The sequence below is a fragment of the Leptopilina boulardi genome, unplaced genomic scaffold (genome assembly GCF_019393585.1).
Source record: "Leptopilina boulardi isolate dan_hultmark-lab unplaced genomic scaffold, ZJU_Lbou_2.1 LbouV2_121, whole genome shotgun sequence".
NCBI lineage: Eukaryota > Metazoa > Arthropoda > Insecta > Hymenoptera > Figitidae > Leptopilina > Leptopilina boulardi.
The window spans coordinates 2,179,112-2,199,970 of NW_026137665.1; the positions used below are offsets into that span (position 1 = coordinate 2,179,112).

General features: G+C 25.5%; 1 protein-coding gene across 2 annotated transcripts in view; it reads left to right on the forward strand.

Moving 5' to 3' along the window:
- The window catches only part of LOC127286305 (protein N-terminal asparagine amidohydrolase), a 119,034-nt gene that overhangs the window by 38,829 nt on the left and 59,346 nt on the right, over positions 1 to 20,859 (forward strand). Inside the window, exon 2 of one of the 2 annotated variants that reach the window (XM_051312700.1) lies at positions 20,340 to 20,426. The gene's annotated coding sequence lies outside the window, so the exon portion shown is untranslated. The remainder of the gene's footprint in view (positions 1 to 20,339; positions 20,427 to 20,859) is intronic. The other variant, XM_051312708.1, reaches the window with a different exon arrangement.

Sequence of the window (20,859 nt, forward strand, 5' to 3'; positions counted from 1 at the left end):
TTGAGATGATGCATGCGTTGAAAATGTGAAAATAAAAATAAAATCGCGTTTTTTGACGTGTGACTTTTTTTTCTAAGTGCAAATTAACGTAAATACGTAACGCAATTTGAGTGCGCGTTATAATGTTTCCACGTGCATCGTTTTCTACGAAGGCAAAAGAGGAAAAAGAAATCGAGCAAGCACTATATATGAAATGCAAAACACGCTTGACAATTTTGCAAATGACACTTCTATTTCCATTCTGGTGACACGCTTGAAATCTATTATGAAAACAAGATGCAAATGTCCTCTTGCTTGTATTCACTTATATATATATGCTTATTTATCAGTTTCTCTCTCTCTCTCTCTTTCTTTCTCTACATATATACATATAACGAAATACTCTAAGCACGATATATTTATATGTATTTTAAATGTAAATTTTTCTTTACGTTTTTCCCAATATGAAAACTAGAATATATTTTGACAAAAGTTTTAAAGAGTATATTTTATCTCACAAACAATTTTTTTTACCTTTTCTATAACTATATATTTTTTTTTTAGATTGTCTTGTATGATAAGCAAAAAACATTTTCTGTTTGTGTATTGTTGAATTTTGATTTTTAAAATTTTTTGAATGAAAAAAGGAATGCTTTTTAATATAGATTTCAAATACAACTTGTTGTGAATTAGATATTCTTTAGAATTAAAGAAATTTAAAAAAATACTCAAGAAATTAGAGATATATTTATAAAATATACTTATAGGATAAAAGTAAGTAACGGATTTTATATAATTGATACGATTTTATAAATGTCGTAGAATTAACTTTAATATTGGTATCTTGAAGTTTTTGGGGTAGCTTATTAAGAATTTAAATGAGATTTTGAAAATCCAAAATAGCGGATTCATTATGATAGAATTTAGCATGAAACGATTCTACTGTAACATATTCAAAAAGTCAAAAACAATTTTTAATTAATTTTATTTTAAAATCAAAATATCTGCCAAGAGTTGGTGTTTTGCCAATGCTGTGCCAGTTTTGGGACGTTTTTAAATTTTTACACTTAAAAATGGCGCAAAATTTTATATTTAAAAATTTTCATTCAAATCTTTGTTCTTTTCTCGTTTGGAAACTACTACTGTATAAAAAGAGTTACACCAATACGCAAAAAAAGGCGACGACGAAATAAGGCAGATGTCGAGAGGTGTTCACACTTTTACGTCTCATTGAGAGTGATATGTTACGTGTAAATATTGAGCTTACCATATAAACGACCACAAAATGTCTAAATGTAAGATCAATACAGCAGCATTTAGTCGTTATTTATATAGCATTATGGATTACCGTATATACACCACAACACACTCTATAATGTGACGCGACGCAATTGCACTTGGTTCCCTTGTTAGACGTGTTTCCTATATGAATTGACAAAGAATAATAAAGTAACTTTTACTATACTTTAAAAGTAAAACCGCCGAACTATTCGCAGTTTCTGTGCATTTCTGACAATTTTTACTCCAGAAATAGTAAAATTTATTATGTCCGGAATAATTTTTGCTATTTCAGGAGTAAATTTTACTATTTCTGGAGTAAAAATTGCCAAAAACTGCGAATAGTTCGGGTTTTACTTGTAAAGTAGTAAAAGTTACTTTATTCGTTTTTCCATTTTTCTCCGTGTAAAAATTAAAGTAAAAAGAATTTTTTAAAAAGTTTCTGAAAAATTATTATGTGCGTACGTCCGCATAAAAAGGGACCACTTTGGCAGTATTGGACTTATCAGCATGAGTGTATTCTTGATTAAATTTCGAACTATTTAAGCGGTCTTAAGCCCCTCTAAGTGAAAAATTCGCGAACTTATAGAGATTCAAAGTTAAAAGTGACAAAAACCTAATTTAGAAAAAAACTAGTTTGAAGATCAAAAATGAGCTACCGGATCAAATCTACCATTAGTTCCCATGTTAATTAAAAATAAAAATTTTAGTTTTCCAATTGGTTGTAAATAATAAAATCTTCAAGACGCTTTTTCATGCTTCGTGGGCCACAGTGTATTATAGAAATTTCATTATACAATTACTACATTTGTTTTAGTTTAATGAAATTTGTAAAAAAAAAATTTTAATTAGCACATATTTCAGGCAGTAAACAGTGACAAAATGCCCTTTGCAGTAAATTTTACTGTCGGTCCAAAATTAACGATTCTATTTAGTAGATTGTACTATAATATCATGATAGAATCCCTCCCGTGCAAAAATGTAAAATCAAATTTTGTATAAATCTGATATTTTAAATCCACTGCATTATATATATATATATATATATATACATTTATCTTTGAGAGGTGTTATATAGTTGCATCTTTTTTTTTCTCTAGCCTCTTCTAATCTTATAATATCCAATATCTGAACGATTCCATAGAAAATGTCGAATTCAAAAAATTGCTTCCTTCGATTTCCAAGCGTGTCGTATCAAAAATAAGTATACTTTAGTACTAACATATACACAACCGGCCGAGTATAACCGTAACTGTATACTTTCACGGAGTGCTTACTTTAATCGGAAGGTACTTAACCGAAGCGCGGTATAGAATTATAAACGATAGCTCGTATTCCCATGGTTCGATACTCAACGTATTTCCCACGAGTTTTATTCCCTATCCCTCTGTTTTAAGGAAAATTGGCTAAATGCGTTTGAAAAATGTTATTCACAATTTTATATATGGTCCCATATGATCGTTTCTTCGGGGTAAGTTCCGCCTACGCCTAAGTATTTTTGTTTTGATTATTTTTAGGAGATTTATATATATATATGTACTATGTTCTGATACTTTTTACAAAAAAAAAGTGATACCAAAAGTATTAAATGTGTATACACCGAAAATAAAATTTTCATAAAATTTTAACACAAATTTTAAAAATTCTAGAGATTTGTAAACTTTTATAATGAAATTATGCTTTAGACTTTAAAGCTCGTATATACTTTCTTCGCAATCCGTTTATGATGAAAATACGTTCAATATTTCCAGCGGAAAATCGCTCAGGGCTTTTGCACCTCTTAAGTCACTGATTTAACAAAGTTACAGCTCTTATAATCCTTTAAGAGGGTGTTAACCTTTGCCTTCCGTTATACCTCAACCTCATCTGTGAGCTACTTGTTGTTGGCTCATATATTTCTCTATAACTTTTCAATTTCACTTATATATATCATCCCTTTTTGCATTATGTATAAGCTCTTGTTTTTCTTTCACCATATCGTAAATAAGTTTAAAACATCAATATATAGAATAGAGAAATGGAAACAATTGTTATAAATCCGATGAATTATTAAAAAAATGCTCACCATTTTGGAATTATACCATTTATTATTGTTAATTTTATTATTTATACCACTTTTGACATTGACAATTTTGAATCAGCAATCTCCAAAAAAAAAAAAAACGCTGATTTTAAACCTTCATAAAGTTGGTGTCAACGCTCAGTGGCTAAAATTATTATTATTTTTCACAGGACCAAAAATATCAAATCATTTTTAAAAATAGGTTTCGGGTTCAAATAGGTATAATATCTTGAACTTAGTGAAAATTAAAAATTGACAGTAGTTTAATGTTAATGATTGAATTTTAGTCTATTTTTCAGCATGCTTTTGAATACCTATATAATTTATTTATTGCAGAAAAAATCGATTTTTGAACCCTCTAATGTGGTTTCCATTCATTAATAAATTTTTATTTAATTATACCTAATTTTTAATTTATTTTATCGTTTTCTATAAATTTTTTCTTCAAAAATGAATTTATTTACTGTGAGATATACGTGCGAGTATTTAACCCCTTGAAGTATACATTTTTCTTTAACAGGAATTTATCTTTGAAGTGCATTATAGGGGGTTTTAAGGGTCGCTGATTACGAATTCGAAGCCAGATTTTAAAAATTTTCAAAATTCAAAATGGCGAATCCAATATGGCGGACAATTTTTTTTTAAATTGATCATATCCGCTCGAAATTGGTTACTCAGGGGTTTTCGGGGTCGCTGATTACGAATCCGATGTCAGTTTTCAAAAATTCAAAATGGCGGACCCAATATGGCGGACAATTTTTGTTCAAATTTGCTCGAAACTGGTTACTCAGGGGTTTTCGGGGTCGCTGATTACGAATCCGATGTTAGTTTTTCAAAATTCAAAATGGCGGATCCAATATAGCGGACAATTTTGTTAAAATTGATCAAATTGATCCCAGACACACACACAAAAGCGCCATTTTGAATTATAAAAATCCAAAGTCATATTCATAAACAGCGACATCAAAAACACCGTAGTAACAAGTTTCAAACAAATTCGATCAATTTTGCATTTTGTCATCCGCCATTTTGAATTTTGAAATTCCAACTTCATATTCGTAATCAGCGACCTCAAAAACCTCCGAATAACAAGTTTTAAGCAAATCCGATCAATTCTTCATTTTGTCATCCGCCATATTGGATCCGCCATTTTGAATTTTGATAATCCAACATCATATTCGTAACGAGCGACCCAAAAACCCCCCGAGTAACAAGTTTCAAGCCATTCCTATAAATTTTTCATTTTCTCATCCGCCATATTGGATCCGCCATTTTGAATTTTGAAAATCTAACGCCATATTCGTAATCAGCGCCCCCAAAAACCCATGAGTTACAAGTTTCAAGGAAATCCGATCAATTTTTTCATTTTGTCATCCGCCATATTGGATCCGCCATTTTGAATTTTGAAAATCTGATGCCAGATTCGTAATCAGCGACCTCGAAAACTTTATAGACATTATTGTTAGGTTATTTCCTATTGTTGTTTAGTCACAATTACATTTATTGTAAAAAAAACGCTATTTTTAAACTTAGTTTGTTTATAACATTTATTTTATTTATAAAAAACACTTTTTTAATGTAGTTATATTGTAATAGATATTCTAAAATACATTTTAAATACATTTTGTTACTGAAATGTGTAAAATAGTGGCTGAAGTATTCAAAAAAGTGCAAGAAAAAAGGTGACACACAGGAGTGTCACTATGCCGCAAAGGGTTAAAACGCTATATATATGTATTTAAGAATTTTAAAGTTTATATTTATAGAGAATTTTATAGTATAATGTTAATTATGTATTATTTGGGAGGAACAGACGCATTAAAACGCCATTAAAATAATGCAAAAAAAAAAATTCTTTTAGAGACTAGTTTTTAACTGATTAGGTTTTTATTGCATTATCATCATAGAAAGCTTTGGTTGCTCTCAACAGGACACATTTATACTATATAATATATAGTTGACAGGTTTTAGATTCAGATTTAAGATAACTAAAAGACACAGTCTATTTCCTATACGCACCTGAATCATCGTTGTCAATTCATTGCCGATCAAGGAATTTGATATGCAATTAGGATAAGAATTTTTATCTATCATCGACATTTCTTTTTATTTATTTTTTCACTAAACAACAATTTTCGTGAAACATCAAACGAAAACTAATTTATATTTTGTACGAAAAAATAAAGAAAATTGAAATTCAAAATTTTGATTTTTAAAAAAAACTAGGGCTGATAACAAATTGTGGAAATTTTTTATTTGAATTATCAAACTCAATTTTATTTCTTATTAACTCTTGTATTATGTAATTATAGTAAATAATTTAACATTAATTTCGAACTCAAAATGAACCTGTCCGGGTTCAATTCGAAACATTTCACTAAAAACACAAAATGAGTCAAACTAAGATCATTTTTGAATCAACTTTTTTTTCACTAATTCTCTTTTTATGAATAGAAGAATTATATTCAAAAATTTCATTATACTTAAAATTTCTAGTCTTTTTGTTGAAAAAAAAATGATTATCAATTGAAACTAGTGTGTTGAAATCAACTCTTACTTTCTATTAAAAAACCATTAATGTATATCTGATGAATTAAAACCAGTTTCGTGTGGCCTTAACTTTCGTTCGTTTTGCACTTTCTTAATATAAGAACAAGTAGATTAATTTAATCAACATCCGTCAACCTCTTTAAGCTCTCTGACCCTCTTTAGACAGACTAGTGTATATATATGTATATACAGAGGACGGAAAATTAATGTTTCCCATTAGCAAATGTATAATACTTGGTAAATGTTTGAATTTCCTCTATAATGAAATAATGCTAAAATCAACCTCAATCATATTTATATAAAATATATAATGAATTACAGGGGGAATTATACTTTTTGAAATAATTAATAAAATATTTATTTGTGAAATTTTTATAAAAATTAATTAATCAATTATTTAATTTATTTCTTTGTGTCTAATAAATAAAGAAATTATACAAGTATATAGTAGATTATTTGAATCAAATAACAAATTTATTTGATTCAAATAATCTGTTATACTTATCAAATAAATATTTATTTGCTTATAATAATGTAAATAATATAAATAATATGATAAATTATATATAATAAATGATTATGTTCTAAAAATCATTAGTTAGAATTTTCATTTTATGAAATTTCATTTGTCATAATTATTTTTGAGCCCAATTTTTATTTGTTCAAATTAGTATTTTGCAGAATTTTCATCAAAACGATTTTCTATATTTCACAATTTTTATTATATAACCGAAAATTCACTTCACACAATTTTTATTTATTCGAATTTTTATTTGTCAGAATTTTTATTTCCTCGAATTTTCATTTAACATAATAGGTATTTTAAAGAATTTCTATTGGGTAGAATTTCATTGCACATAATTCTCTTTTTATTCTTTCAGATGAATTTTCATTTGTTTGAATTATTATTTGATATAATTTCCATATAAACGATTTTTCATACTACAGAATTTTTATTTAACAGAATTTCTGATTGATAGAATTTTCATTTGTCCGAACTTGCAAATGACCGATTTCGGCGCGATTTTTAAAATCAACCAATCACAATTTTATGGATAATTTTTGATTGGTTGATTTTAAAAATCGCGCCAAAATCGATTGTTTGTTCGGACAAATGAAAATTCTATCAATTAGAAATTATGTTAAATGATTTTTCGATTAAGTAAAAATTCTCTAGTATGAAAAATCGATTATATGGAAATTATATCAAATAATAATTCGAACAAATGAAAATTCATTTGAAAGATAAAAATAAAAATTCTATGTAATGAAATTCTACCCAATAAAAAATTTTTAAAATGCCTATTATGTTAAATGAAAATTCGAACAAAGAAAAATTCTAGGAAATAAAAATTCGAACAAATAAAAATTCTGTGAAGTGAATTTTCGGTTATATAAAAATTCTGTAATATAGAAAATCGTTTTGATGAAAATTCTACAAAATACTAATTCGAACAAATAAAAATTCGGCTCAGAAATAATTATGACAAATGAAATTCCATAAAATGAAAATTTTAACTAATGATTTTTATAAAAACAATCATGAGTCACGTAATTAAATAAATAAATGTGACGCTCCAAAGTGAAGGGACTTTAATAAATTTTAGGTTATGTTTGTGTTTTTTTAGAGTAATACTACAAAAAGGTGATTAATTCATAATACAAACTATTGATGTTTAGACGTCTTCATTAGATCCAAAATATTCAATAAAAATTGATTTTGATTTTACATAATTCGAAAAGAACCATGTATCAAGGTACAACTAACACTAAACATATCCTAAAAACCTAAAATTTTTTACTTGTACTTTATTTATTGTTTCAAAAGCGTGGGTATTGTTGGAGCTTTAATTTTTTATTTTATAAAACAAAATGGCATTTATTTGCTGACTGTAATATTTTTTTTATCTTAATATTTACATAATATATATAAATGGTGTTTGTAAGGTGCATTTGTAATATCAAAGGAAGCTTAACCGCTTGTTTCTCGACTGAGATTCTGCACAAAATGTAATTCTCAGTTGTATGACTTTGTGGGAGCTTGAATCTTATGGGGTGTACAGTACGAATATAGGAAGATACATGCATATATATATATATATATATATATATATGTGTGCACGTGTAGGGTGGCAATAGCAACTGGACTCTCCCTGGGGCCCACATAAATCTCGGGTTCAGACTTAGGCGGTATATGAAACAGATACAACGGGTGTTCTGAAATATTATCTTTATATTCATTTTAACATTTTAATGCTGAATTTAGTACAAAAACATTCGATTTCAGAACAAAAATATCTAACATAAATATTATAATTATCATCATTATTATTATTATTATTATTATTATTATTATTATTATTATTATTATTATTATTAAAATAAAATAAATAAATAACATAGGTTTAAAAATTTTAAATGTGACTGAAGTTCTAAATGTTCAAATGAACGAAATAATTTTTTGGTCTATAGTTTTTTTTTTAAATCATAAAAATATTTTATTTATCTGAATTTTTATTTGTATATAGGAGACATTCCACGCCAACACGGACAGAGCTCTAAACAAAAATGGTTTTGATGGATTTAAACGTTCTAGGGCTTAAAAGATTTCTACATTCGTGTACTTTAAGATGTTTGGAGGCGCTAAAAACTGCAAATTGTGTGTCAGAAACTTGATAAAGCTCTTTAAACTTATAATGAATAATTTAGTGGCCCTGAAAAAGGCCGATTGTAGCACTCGTGTATTGCAATACTTTCAAAGTTTTATTTGGCTCAATTATAAAGCCATGACTACTTTGAATATTTTTAATTGCAGGAATAACAATATAATAAATAATCAGTGACCCTAAAAACTGTTAAAGAATGAGTTTCAGAATTATAAACCTTGTTTTTAGCTTTTAATTCGTAATAGTATTTTAAAATTTCTAGACTTTTTGACTTTTGACAGCTCTATTGGTATCAAAAATGAAATTTTAAAAAAAAAACGCCCATCGGCGTCTTAAAGTACACGAATGTAGAAATCTTTTAAGTCCTAGAACGTTTAAATCCATCAAAACCATTTTTGTTTAGAGCTCTGTCCGTGTTGGCGTGGAATGTCCCATAGATTTGTATTTGTATTTATTTATTGCATTTTATTTGCTCGAATAGTCATTTTTAAGAACTCTTTAAAGACGTCGTTTTCTTATTTCAACCAAAATTGGAAATGTCCGAACAAACATAACCTACAAAATTATTTTACGGCGCGATTTTTCAAATTCGACCAATCAAAAATTAGCAAAAAAAATTGTGATTTGTCGAGTTTTAAAAATCGTGCCGTAAAATCTTTTAGTAGGTTATGTTTGTTTGGAAATTTGCAATTTCGTTTAAATGAAAATTTCACACCTTTTATAGAATTCTATTAAATAAAAATTTGTTCAAATAGCAATTCGGCTCAAAAAAAAACTTCGGAAAAATTAAAATTTGATGAAATGGAAATACCTAGCTTTTGAAAAAATTGACTTATTTAAAATTCTGTAAAATAAGATTTTGATAAATTGAAATCACGAAGTAGTATAAGGAGACGTAACGCCATGCATTCAAAGCAACCCCAAATGCGTGTCCTAGAGTTACCAAGGTTTTCGAATAATGCTCTTGTAGCGCCTCTACTGAGATAAATCGGAATCAAAATATGTCGTCTGCTATCGCGTAAACAACTGTAGTTGACAGCAAAAGTGTTTTGATCACGAAGTGGTTTTGATAAAATATTGTGTAATAAATAAATAACACTACCATCAGGTAACTTTGTGATATAATCTTTCAGAATATCTGATTCCACAAAGTACAAATCACATATCTTATCCTTTTTTGTCAATTTTGGTTTTTTTCCAATGTCAACAATAGCACTCGACCAAGTTAACAAACTTTCATTCTATAATAGGAAAGCATTAAAAAATAAAAAACACTTCGGAAATAATTAAAACTCTAATGATATAATATTAACAATAATAAAACAATAATAAATAATAAAAATTAAATACTGTTCGAGCCGAAAAAAAACTTCGATTTTCTCCATTTTTTTCTTCTTTTGTAGTTATTTTTGATCCACATCCTTTTATAAAACATGACATTTCACTGATAACATTAACAAAGCACAAAGTGCAAGCGCGAAACACCGGTTCAAGACAATTTGTCAGCACATGCGAGCACGTGATAAATTTTAATTCTCTATTTCTCCACGCGCGGCGTCCTCATCGCATTATTAGAAAAATGCGTAAACTCTAGGACCGATTTTGGGGCTCACTTTCACCACAATCTACTATGGGCGTTACGTCTCCTTATACTACTTCGTGATTGAAATTTAGATTATTCATTTAACCGAAATTTGTCAATGTTCGAACAAACATAACCTAAATAAAAGATTTTTCAGCGCGATTTTTAAAACTTTTGGAATTAAAAATTATCAAGAAAATTGTGATTTGTCAAATTTTAAAAATCGCACCGACAAATCTTTTTTGTTGGTTATGTTTGTTCGGATATTTGTAATTTAGGTCAGATGGAAAATCGAAGGTTTTAAAAATTCTATCAAATTTGACGAATAGAATTTTGCATAATTTTTCAATGAATAAAATAAGTTACTATAAGTATGTAAAATCATTGAAAAAAACACAAAATTTGAAAGAATAATTTAAGAATAATTTTTTTAAAAATCCAAATTGTCTATATTATATAAATATAAAATTATTTTTAGTTTAAGGTTATATGTTTGGATAAATTTTTACTGCCTATTGGTCCAATAAAAAAAATTTTCTTTTTCAAAGTTGCAATAAATAAAAAAAAATAAAATAATTTGACAAATAAAAAAATGAAAAAAAAATAAAATAGTTATAAATATTTAATTTATGTTCAACATAAAATTATTTTGCATATAATAGTTTTGTTTAATATATGTGACTTACATTTTTTTTATATTATTTTTTTTATACAAAGTTGGTAATATTTTAATTATCCATATAAATATCCATATTATTTATATTAAAACATACGGGCAAATGGGCCCATATATATTATTATTTATTTGTTATTAAAAAAATAAAAAAAAAAATAAAAATTTCCTGACCTAGTACATTGAGTAAACCAACAAAAAACCCAATGTTTCGAGCGTGTCGGAAGTTACTCTCACGAGTTGAACATAGAAATACAACCGGTTATAACATCCAAGATCCGGGATCGGCTTTAGTTTGCAAAGCTTGCATTAATTCTGATATGACGGTTATTAAACCATCGTTATTAAAAAGATGAAGAGTTGTAATATACTAAAGAATTTACTGCAAACTGCTGTGAAGGAAAACTGAGAGATCAACTATAAGAAAAATTTGCCAGTAGATGGATAATGAGAAAAGAAACAAAAATATTTAATAATGTAAAAAAATTAATATATAAATAATTTATATCCCATGTATTATCAAGATTTAAAAAATTTTTAAATGCTTTAACAAATAATTTTTCTCACGTCATTCTTTTATGCAAACAAATATAATTCAATAAAAAATAAAAGAAAAAAAAAGAATTAGTATATGAAATACAGTACTCTTCAGCTGTTTTATTTAAAATGATAATTTTTTTTTATTGATTTAAATATAACTATATACAGAATTTTGACAGTAATATTTCGAAATTAGTAAATTTTTCACTGATTCTTTCTTGACATTTACAGTTTTTTGATAAAAATTGATAATAACTTATGGGTGAAGTACTTCCCATAGTACTAAATTTTTTATGCAAATTGTACTTTGAACTGAATTTTTTTTTCCAGTTGGATCACTTGAGAAATTTTGCTTCAAAAAATTTCAAATTGATTTGTTAAAAGTTCGAATTATCAAAATATCTAACTGTGAAAAGTTCAAAAGTTTATTTCATAGAATTTCCAAAAGTTCGAATTATTAAAAGTTTTATTTAATCAAATTTCTAAAACATCGGATTTTTCAAAAGTTCGATCAAATATAGATATTAGATATTAATAGATATTATTTAAATAGATATTCGACCCGATGAAACAAAAATTCGATCAAATAAACATTCGAAAATTTTGTAATTCAATTTTTTATTAATTCGAACTTTTGGAAAATCGAGTTTTTAATTATTCGAACTTTAAGCAATTCGATCTTTTAGTATTTGGAATTTTTAGAAAATTTGAATTATTAAATTATCAAAAAATCAAAATTTTCAAAAGTTCGAATTTTTAAATGTCAGGATTTTCCATTTCATCGAATCGTCATTAGTCACGAACTTTTATTTGCACGAATTTGTTATTTCATAGAATTCTTAAGATTTTGATCTTTATTTGTCTTAAATTACAAATGTCCAAACAAACATAACCAGCAAAAAGATTTTTTGCCGCAAATTTTTAAAATTCAAACCATTTACAATTTTCTTAATAATTTCGGATTGGTTAATTTCTTCTCTTCTACCAGAATCGGGCACAAGTTAAATTCTTATAAAATATATTCTTCACGGTGAAGACAATCCACAAAAAAAATTTTGAGCAAAAAAAGTGTTGTTTTTTGAGTAATTTTATTAAAAATTTTTTTATTAAAATAGCCGCCGTTTTGTTATTTTTGAACATTTTTTAATTTTTCCAATGGATTTTAAAAGAAAAATGAAAGCTCTTTCAAATGCAAAAAGAAAAAATAAGACATATTAATTACTTTAAAAATTATAGTACTTTAAATTTTTTTTTCCTAGATTTTAGATAAACGACGTTTCAGCCTGCCTGATTTGAATTGAATTTGATCAATTAATAATTATTAATTATCAATTAATCTTTAAAAAGTATAAAATAATATTACCAACGAGTTTATACTTTATTTTTTATGTGAATTTAAATTAATTTTGAGATACTATTATATTACACACGGAATTTTTTTACGATTACATTGAACTGAGCTCCAAATATAATTTTATTAATTAGACAATTGAAATACGATTTTATGAACGGGAGGCGTCGATATGCAATGTAATAATAATTAATTATGAATTATTAATAATTTGATGAAAATAATGATAATCATAAAACGAAATAATATATTAATTAATTAATAAATATTATATTGATTATAATCATAATAGATATAATATATAAAAAATAATTACAATAATGATATATAAATATGATAAAATTATTATTATTGACATTATTCTAATAATAATAACCTTCGCACGAACCCCTATTATTTTATACTTTAATGATTAATTTTTTAAAGCCTTGCAAATATTCAAATAATAAAGTTTTTTCTAAATTTTGAGGTTATGTTCGTTTCTTAGTTAGGGGAATTTGAAGTTGTTTGTCAGGCATAGCCTCAAACCCATTGGTCCTTTGATGAGTTTTGAGATTATGTTTGACCTATGACTTTGAATTTTGAGGTTATGTTTGAACTAAGGCCTTGAACCCTTGTAAACCTATCCCCTAGAATTTTAAGGTTATGTTTGATCTACGACCTTAAATCCTGGAAACCTGTGCCCTAGAATTTTGAGGTTATGTTCGTTTTAATACTAATATAGAAAGATATACGGGTCATTCCACGTCACTTCACCGCTGGGTTTAAGGGTAAAAGAACTAAAATACTAATATAGGTATATGGGTTATTCCATGTCAAGAGTAACTAACCTAAGACCTATATTGTACTTACCATGTCAAAAACATAGGCCTTAGGTTTACTCTTGACGTTGAATTTTGAGGTTATGTTCGCTTTAACCTATTTAACCTTGATTTTTAAGCTTATGTTCATTTTAACCTATATGTTTTTGACATGGTTAGTATAAAGTACAATCCTTGTCAATATTTTCATGCTGCTTTCTTAACATTTTCGTATTATTAAGCATTTTATACATATAAGCGCGCTATTTTCGACCTAGAAGAGAGTTGTCGTAGCGCAAGCGCAGTTGCGTTTAGATATGGTCATTGGAAACACTGATTTTGAGTTGAGTTTTTCTTGCGGTCTAACAGACCGAGAAAGCACTAAACGTGTTTTTTTTTATCACTTAGCAGTTTAAAGATTAACAATATTTAATATTTTAATTTCAATTTATTAACAAACAACAATATGTTATTCATTAAATAATAAATGTTAATTGGTTTCCAAAAAAAAAATTATGCTTTTAATGTAAGAAAAAAAAGAAGAAAAGGAAAAATCGTGGTCATTTCCGGTTAAAGGGGAAGAAAGTTGATGTGAGTGTCCGGAAGAGTTGCAGGATGAGTAGTGTTCCGCAAAGAGAATGAATTCGCGAAGAGGCAGGCCGTCGACTCGTCCCCGTGTGTGCTATTACATAATAATTCTCGTTTGCACGAATATATATATATATAAGAAGAAGGATTCGTGGGGATTGAAAAAGAAAGAGAGAAAAGATAGGGATGCTTTTGAGAGCCACTGATCGTGTACCGGTTGTTCCACTCATGGAATGTGGATTGCCGTGTGTGTAGAATCACATATACACATGCGTTCTTTACATACACATACGTGTGCGTAAAATAATTATTATTATTATACTGTCGAACGTGCACCCGTAAGCTAAGGCTCAGCACTTCGTGTGGTTTATGCATTTAGAAAGCATTGTTTGCATTAGAAGTTGCCATCGCAAGTTGCATAATATATAAAAGGAGGAAGGCTACTTATAATATAACATCCAGAAACGAGAGGGAAAGACAGAGACAATAATAAGGGTGTATATATGAATATAGAGTTGTTACATGCTCTTCATATATTAACATACATGTCGCGACGTATACTATATAATGGAAAAAAAAGTGTTTATTATACTTCTTTTTTTATGACGAATGGAATATTTGTAACACTCTGCTTCTTATTTGGAATTTCATCTATATTTGAATTTTTATTTGATTATTTATTAGTCAAATTATAGTTTTCCTTTTGTATTTATAAATTTAAAAAAACGGTTTCGTTTATTCGTTATTTTTGTTTTTTTTGGCATTTCATTTGTGCACGAATTGTCATATTCAAAAATTGTTAAAAAAATTTTCATTTTGTCCGAATGTTGCAAATGTCCAAACAAACATAACCTACAAAATGATTTTTTTGGCGCGTTTTTTAAAATTGGACCAATCACAAATTTCTTGATAATTGATTGAATTTTAAAAATTGCGCCGAAAAATATTTTTGTATATAAACAATTTGGATTTTTTTGAAAAATAATTCTTAAATTATTCTAACAAATTTTGTGTTTTTTTGCATTGAATTTACAATTATAGTAACTTATTTTATTCATTAAAAAATTCTATTCGTCAAATTTGATAGAATTTTTAAAACCTTCGATTTTCCATTTGACCGAAATTACAAATGTCCGAACAAACATAACCAACAAAAATGAGCCATAAGTTTTGAATGTTCAAATGAACAAAATATTTTTTTCAATCTATAAATTATTAAAAATTATAATGTCAATGTAAAATAAAACAGTAAATTAAACTAATAACTTCTTTTTAGATATTTAAAACAATATTTTGTAATAAAATTCGTATTTAAAGAAGTTACAAAAAAAATGTTGTTCTTTTGAACGTTCAAAACTTTTGGCTCATCAACAAAAAAGATTTGTCGGTGCGATTTTTAAAATTTGCCAAATCACAATTTTCTTGATAATTTTTAATTCCAAAAATTTTAAAAATAGCGCTGAAAAATCTTTTGTTTAGGTTATGTTTGTTCGAACATTTCGGTTAAATGAATAATTTGAATTTCAATTTAGCAAAATTTTCTTTATATAGAATTTTAAATAAGTCAAATTTTTCAAAACTAGAATTTCCATTTCATCAAATTTTAATTTTTCCGAATTTTTTTTTGAGCCGAATTGCTATTTGAACAAATTTTTATTTAATAGAATTCTATAAAAGATATGGAATTTTCATTTGAACGAAATTGCAATTTAAACATAACCTACAAAAAAATTTTACGACACGATTTTTAAAACTCGACAAATCACAATTTTTTTTTGATAATTTTTGATTGGTCGAATTTGAAAAATCGCGCCGTAAAATAATTTTGTAGGTTATGTTTGTTCGGACATTTGCAGTTTCGGTCGTTTCGGTAAAACAAAAAGTCGACGTTTTTTTAAGAATTTTTGAATATTACAATCGTAAAAAATAAAAATTAAAAAAAAAATTTGGTGACATGAAAATTATGGTTTTTAAAAATTTGACTAACTTTAAATTCCGTAGAATAAAAATTAAATTAAATTAGAATTATTTTAAATCAAAAAATTGAAATTCGATTGAACATAAATATATGAAAAATGAAAATATAGGTAATGGAAAATTTTTTTTTTTTTAATAATTATATTTATTATTATTATTATTATTATTATTATTATTATTATATTTTCTATTATTATTATATTTTATATTATTACTATTACCGCCCTTTTTTTGTAGTTACTTTGACATAACCTAAAAATGAGTTTAATAATTAGTTATTTTTAACTAATAAATATGGAATATTTTTATTTATAACTGAAAAAATATAGTGAAAATATTTGAATTAATTCGAGTGATTTTTTATTATTCATTATTTTTAATTATTTTTTTATTTAAACAGTATTTTACAATATATTAAATTTTGTCTCTTTATTTTTTAAACATCAACTTTGTTAAATATTTATTAAAAAAAAAATACATTTTTTATATGATACACAATAGATATATGTGAATAATTTGCATACTAATTAATTGTTAATATTAATATAGTTGTATTTATCTATTTTCTTTACTATATAAAGGTATATTTACAATATACAACTATAACCAAACTTCAATTTATCGATCATCATTTAAGTCATGTTTTGAGAAGGTACATTATAAAATTAATTACGCGAAAGTGCGGATGGGTCTTGTACACCAAGATTTATGTATTTAGAAAGCATTATTCCTATCATATTGTTGCATAAGTCATAAATGTCTGTTTATCTTGTAAGAAAGTCAACAGTATTATATTATATTTTAGAGAGAAGATTAGATCCAACGCTTTTTTTGAACAACAAAAAAAAAAATATTAAATTTTTTCACTGGACAATTAAAAAGATCATTAATTATCAGTATATATATATGACAAAATGTTAAGAATAGAAAAAAAATTTGAAAAGGAATATAGAAAACTTTACGTGATTTATTTTTATAATTATGTATATATGTGTAAAAAAAAATTGTTTCACACTTAAAATTATTATCAGTTTTAATTATTTTGACATGAATTATGGATTCTAATATCTTATCGGAAAAAAATTAAAAATTTTTTAATTAAAATTTATAATCAGAATCTTGTTCTCATTTGTAATTATTTTATTTATTCTGAAAAAAATTTTATTTTTCATTTTATTTCTTTAACATATTTTTTTATAATACATCAAAGAAAATTTATTTCTTTCAAACAAAAAATTATCTTTGATTCAAAAAAAAGAAATATCTTCGTTTCAAAGAAATTTTTTATTTAATTCAAAGAAATGTTTCTTTGACTCTATAAATATCAATGTTAGAATTTCTTGGATTTAATGTACAAATTTTTTTCATGAAAAAAAAATTTATTTAAATCAAATAAATATTTACTTACAATATTAGCTCTGAGACAAATTTTTTATATATTTTTTCTCAGATTTTTTATAAATCATATCTTTTCAAAAAATTTTTTTTTATTTTTTAAATAAAGTTTTTTTAAAAAAAAATTTAATATACCTGGGTCAAACCATTATATTTCAACTAAAGTGGTCGCTGACTAATTTTTAAAAATTATAATACTTTGCAGGAATGATTTTGAAGTTATCAAGATCACGAAATGAAAAGAATTTTATTAAAAATTTAAATATTTATTGTAAAATATGAATTTAAAGTATATGAGGTGCTAAAAACTGTCAATTTTTTAGCCATTAGAAAATATGCAAAAAAACATAGAATTTACCATAAAAATAAAAAAAAATTATTGGAATTTACTACGAATGAATAAATTTATCATTATCAATTGATATAATTATTTAAAGATGTGAAGTAATATATAAAATATGATTTCCAAGTGCACCTGTCAAATAACCTAATTTTGCGATTTTTATTCATTAATTATAAAAAATAGAAAACATTAAATTAAATAAAAACTTACCAAATATGAAGTTCTTGCCATAAACTTTTAGAATTTCTTTGCACTTTTCTTCTTTTCTATTCATAAGTATGAAAAATTTAAAAAATAAAATAGCTACTTTGTCTATTTTCACTATTTTTGAAAGTCAATAACTTTCTTGGAGAAAAATGAAAAAATATGGGGTTTCGAAAATTATTTAAATACACACTACATATACATTCACTGAAAATTTCGCATTGGTCCCGAAGCTATTTTCGAAGATAAAGTAGATTAAAAATTTCGTATTTTTTAGGCTATATTGACATGGGTTTTAAAGGTATTAAATCAATGTGAAGTTTGTCGTCACCAGTGAACCACCTTCACATTGATTTAAAATCCATGTCCATATAGCCTAAAAAATACGAAATTTTTAATTTACTTTATCTTCGAAAATAGCTTCGGAACCAATGCGAAATTTTCAGTGAATGTATATGTAGTGTGTATTTAAATAATTTTCGAAACCCCATATTTTTTCATTTTTCTCCAAGAAAGTTATTGACTTTCAAAAATAGTGAAAATAGACAAAGTAGCTATTTTATTTTTTAAATTTTTCATACTTATGAATAGAAAAGAAGAAAAGTGCAAAGAAATTCTAAAAGTTTATGGCAAGAACTTCATATTTGGTAAGTTTTTATTTAATTTAATGTTTTCTATTTTTTATAATTAATGAATAAAAATCGCAAAATTAGGTTATTTGACAGGTGCACTTGGAAATCATATTTTATATATTACTTCACATCTTTAAATAATTATATCAATTGATAATGATAAATTTATTCATTCTTAGTAAATTCCAATAATTTTTTTTTATTTTTATGGTAAATTCTATGTTTTTTTGCATATTTTCTAATGGCTAAAAAATTGACAGTTTTTAGCACCTCATATACTTTAAATTCATATTTTACAATAAATATTTAAATTTTTAATAAAATTCTTTTCATTTCGTGATCTTGATAACTTCAAAATCATTCCTGCAAAGTATTATAATTTTTAAAAATTAGTCAGCGACCACTTTAGTTGAAATATAATGGTTTGACCCACCTACAATTATGTGAGAACAGTGTTTAAAGTTTAGTTAACGTTAACATCAACGTGATAAAAAAAAAAGAAGTAAAATATAAAATAATCGACACTCGAAGAAATAGCCGTCGATAAAAGACAATGGAAGGAAGTTGAATCCCATTAATATGTAAAAGTTTAAGTGGCATCATTAATATTATTCATTTTGCATCTTGCGGGCACCCGATATAAACTTGAAGAAGAGTGGGTGCAGGTGCACTTTGAGCTTTAGTCTTTCCTTAATATAAACACAAAACTGTGATTTTTAAAGACATTCTTTTTAAAATTAATGTAAATTTTTCTTAAACTTTCAAAAATATTCACTCTTTTTATCAGTTCTCTGTTTCATTGAAGAAATAAAATTTTATATATAGAGTTGTATTTTTATTATTTCTCAGGATCTTTTTTTTTAGATTATATCAGCTATTCTTTATTACAATATTATCGATAATTAAAAAAATAATAATTAACATTTCAAAGCCCACCGTATGTGTTTTCATAATTTTATTTTTTAATAAAAAAAATTTTTTTCTTTTATTTTCATTATTTGTTGATAATCAAGATTTTTTTTTAATTTTAATTCTATAACGAAGCTGATGTACGCAACGTTTATGATAAACGGTTTTTAAAGAAATAATTTTTTAAAATGAAAAATTCTATAATTTTTTTCCTAAAAAATATTTCTTGTAGTTTTCATTAATCAACAAATTATAAAGAAAATATTTTTTAGGCAAAGATTATAAAATTTTTCATTTTAAAAAATTATTTCTTTAAAAATTGTTTATCATAAACGTTGCGTACTTCAGCTTTGTATTTTCCAATCAAAAAATTTTCTAAAAAAAGTTATTACAATTAGAAAAAAATATTCTGTAAATAAAACAAAGTATTATTTTTAAAAAATTGAATAAAGTTTATTAAAATTGTAAACAAACAAAAGAAAAATTCACCATTGGTCAGAACATTTTTTTTTACACAAAAAAAAAAAATGTAAAAAAAATTCCTATTGGGATTTTTGTGACGATAAAAATGAAAATCATTTAAGGGTCAATAAAGAGTGACACAAGATATATATTCTTATCGTTCTAAAATCGAAACAAGTTTTAAAATTGCCATTTGCCGGTTTTTAATTTTTTATATCAGCTGCTCCTGCTGTTATTTGAAATTTATAATTATACTTGCCTTTCTTTTTTAGGAATTATGGCATTTTTTTTATTTTGTAATAAAATAAAAATTCGTTTTAATAACACCTGCTTTAATTTTCATTTCAGAAGCAGTCAACTCCAAAAGTCAACTGAAGCATTATGGCGGCTGGAACGTGTGATTCTTTTTGATGATTTGTGAAAGAACAACTTAAAGTGAGTAGAAATCATTTATTAAAAAAAAAAAAATAATAAAAATGAAAAGTGGCGAAAAAAAAGAAATTATTAACAACATAACCTACAAAAAGATTTTTCGGCGCGATTTTCAAAACTCAACCAATAACAATTTTTTTGGTTCTTAGATTGATCGAATTTTGAAAATCGCGCCATAGAAATCTTTTTTTTTAGGTTATGTTCGTTCGAGTAGTTGTAATTTCGGACATTTTGTAATTTTTGTCATTTAAAAATTCGCATAAGTCAAAATTTTGTAAAATAATAACTGTCAAATAAAAAATTCGGTACATGTAAAATCTGTTAAGTAAAAATTTGTTAAATAAGAAATTCTTTTATGGAAAATTCATACCATTCATTCTTTTGTAGAGAATGTTTCATATTGAGTAAAAATAAGTTATTGTTTCAAAAAATTCAA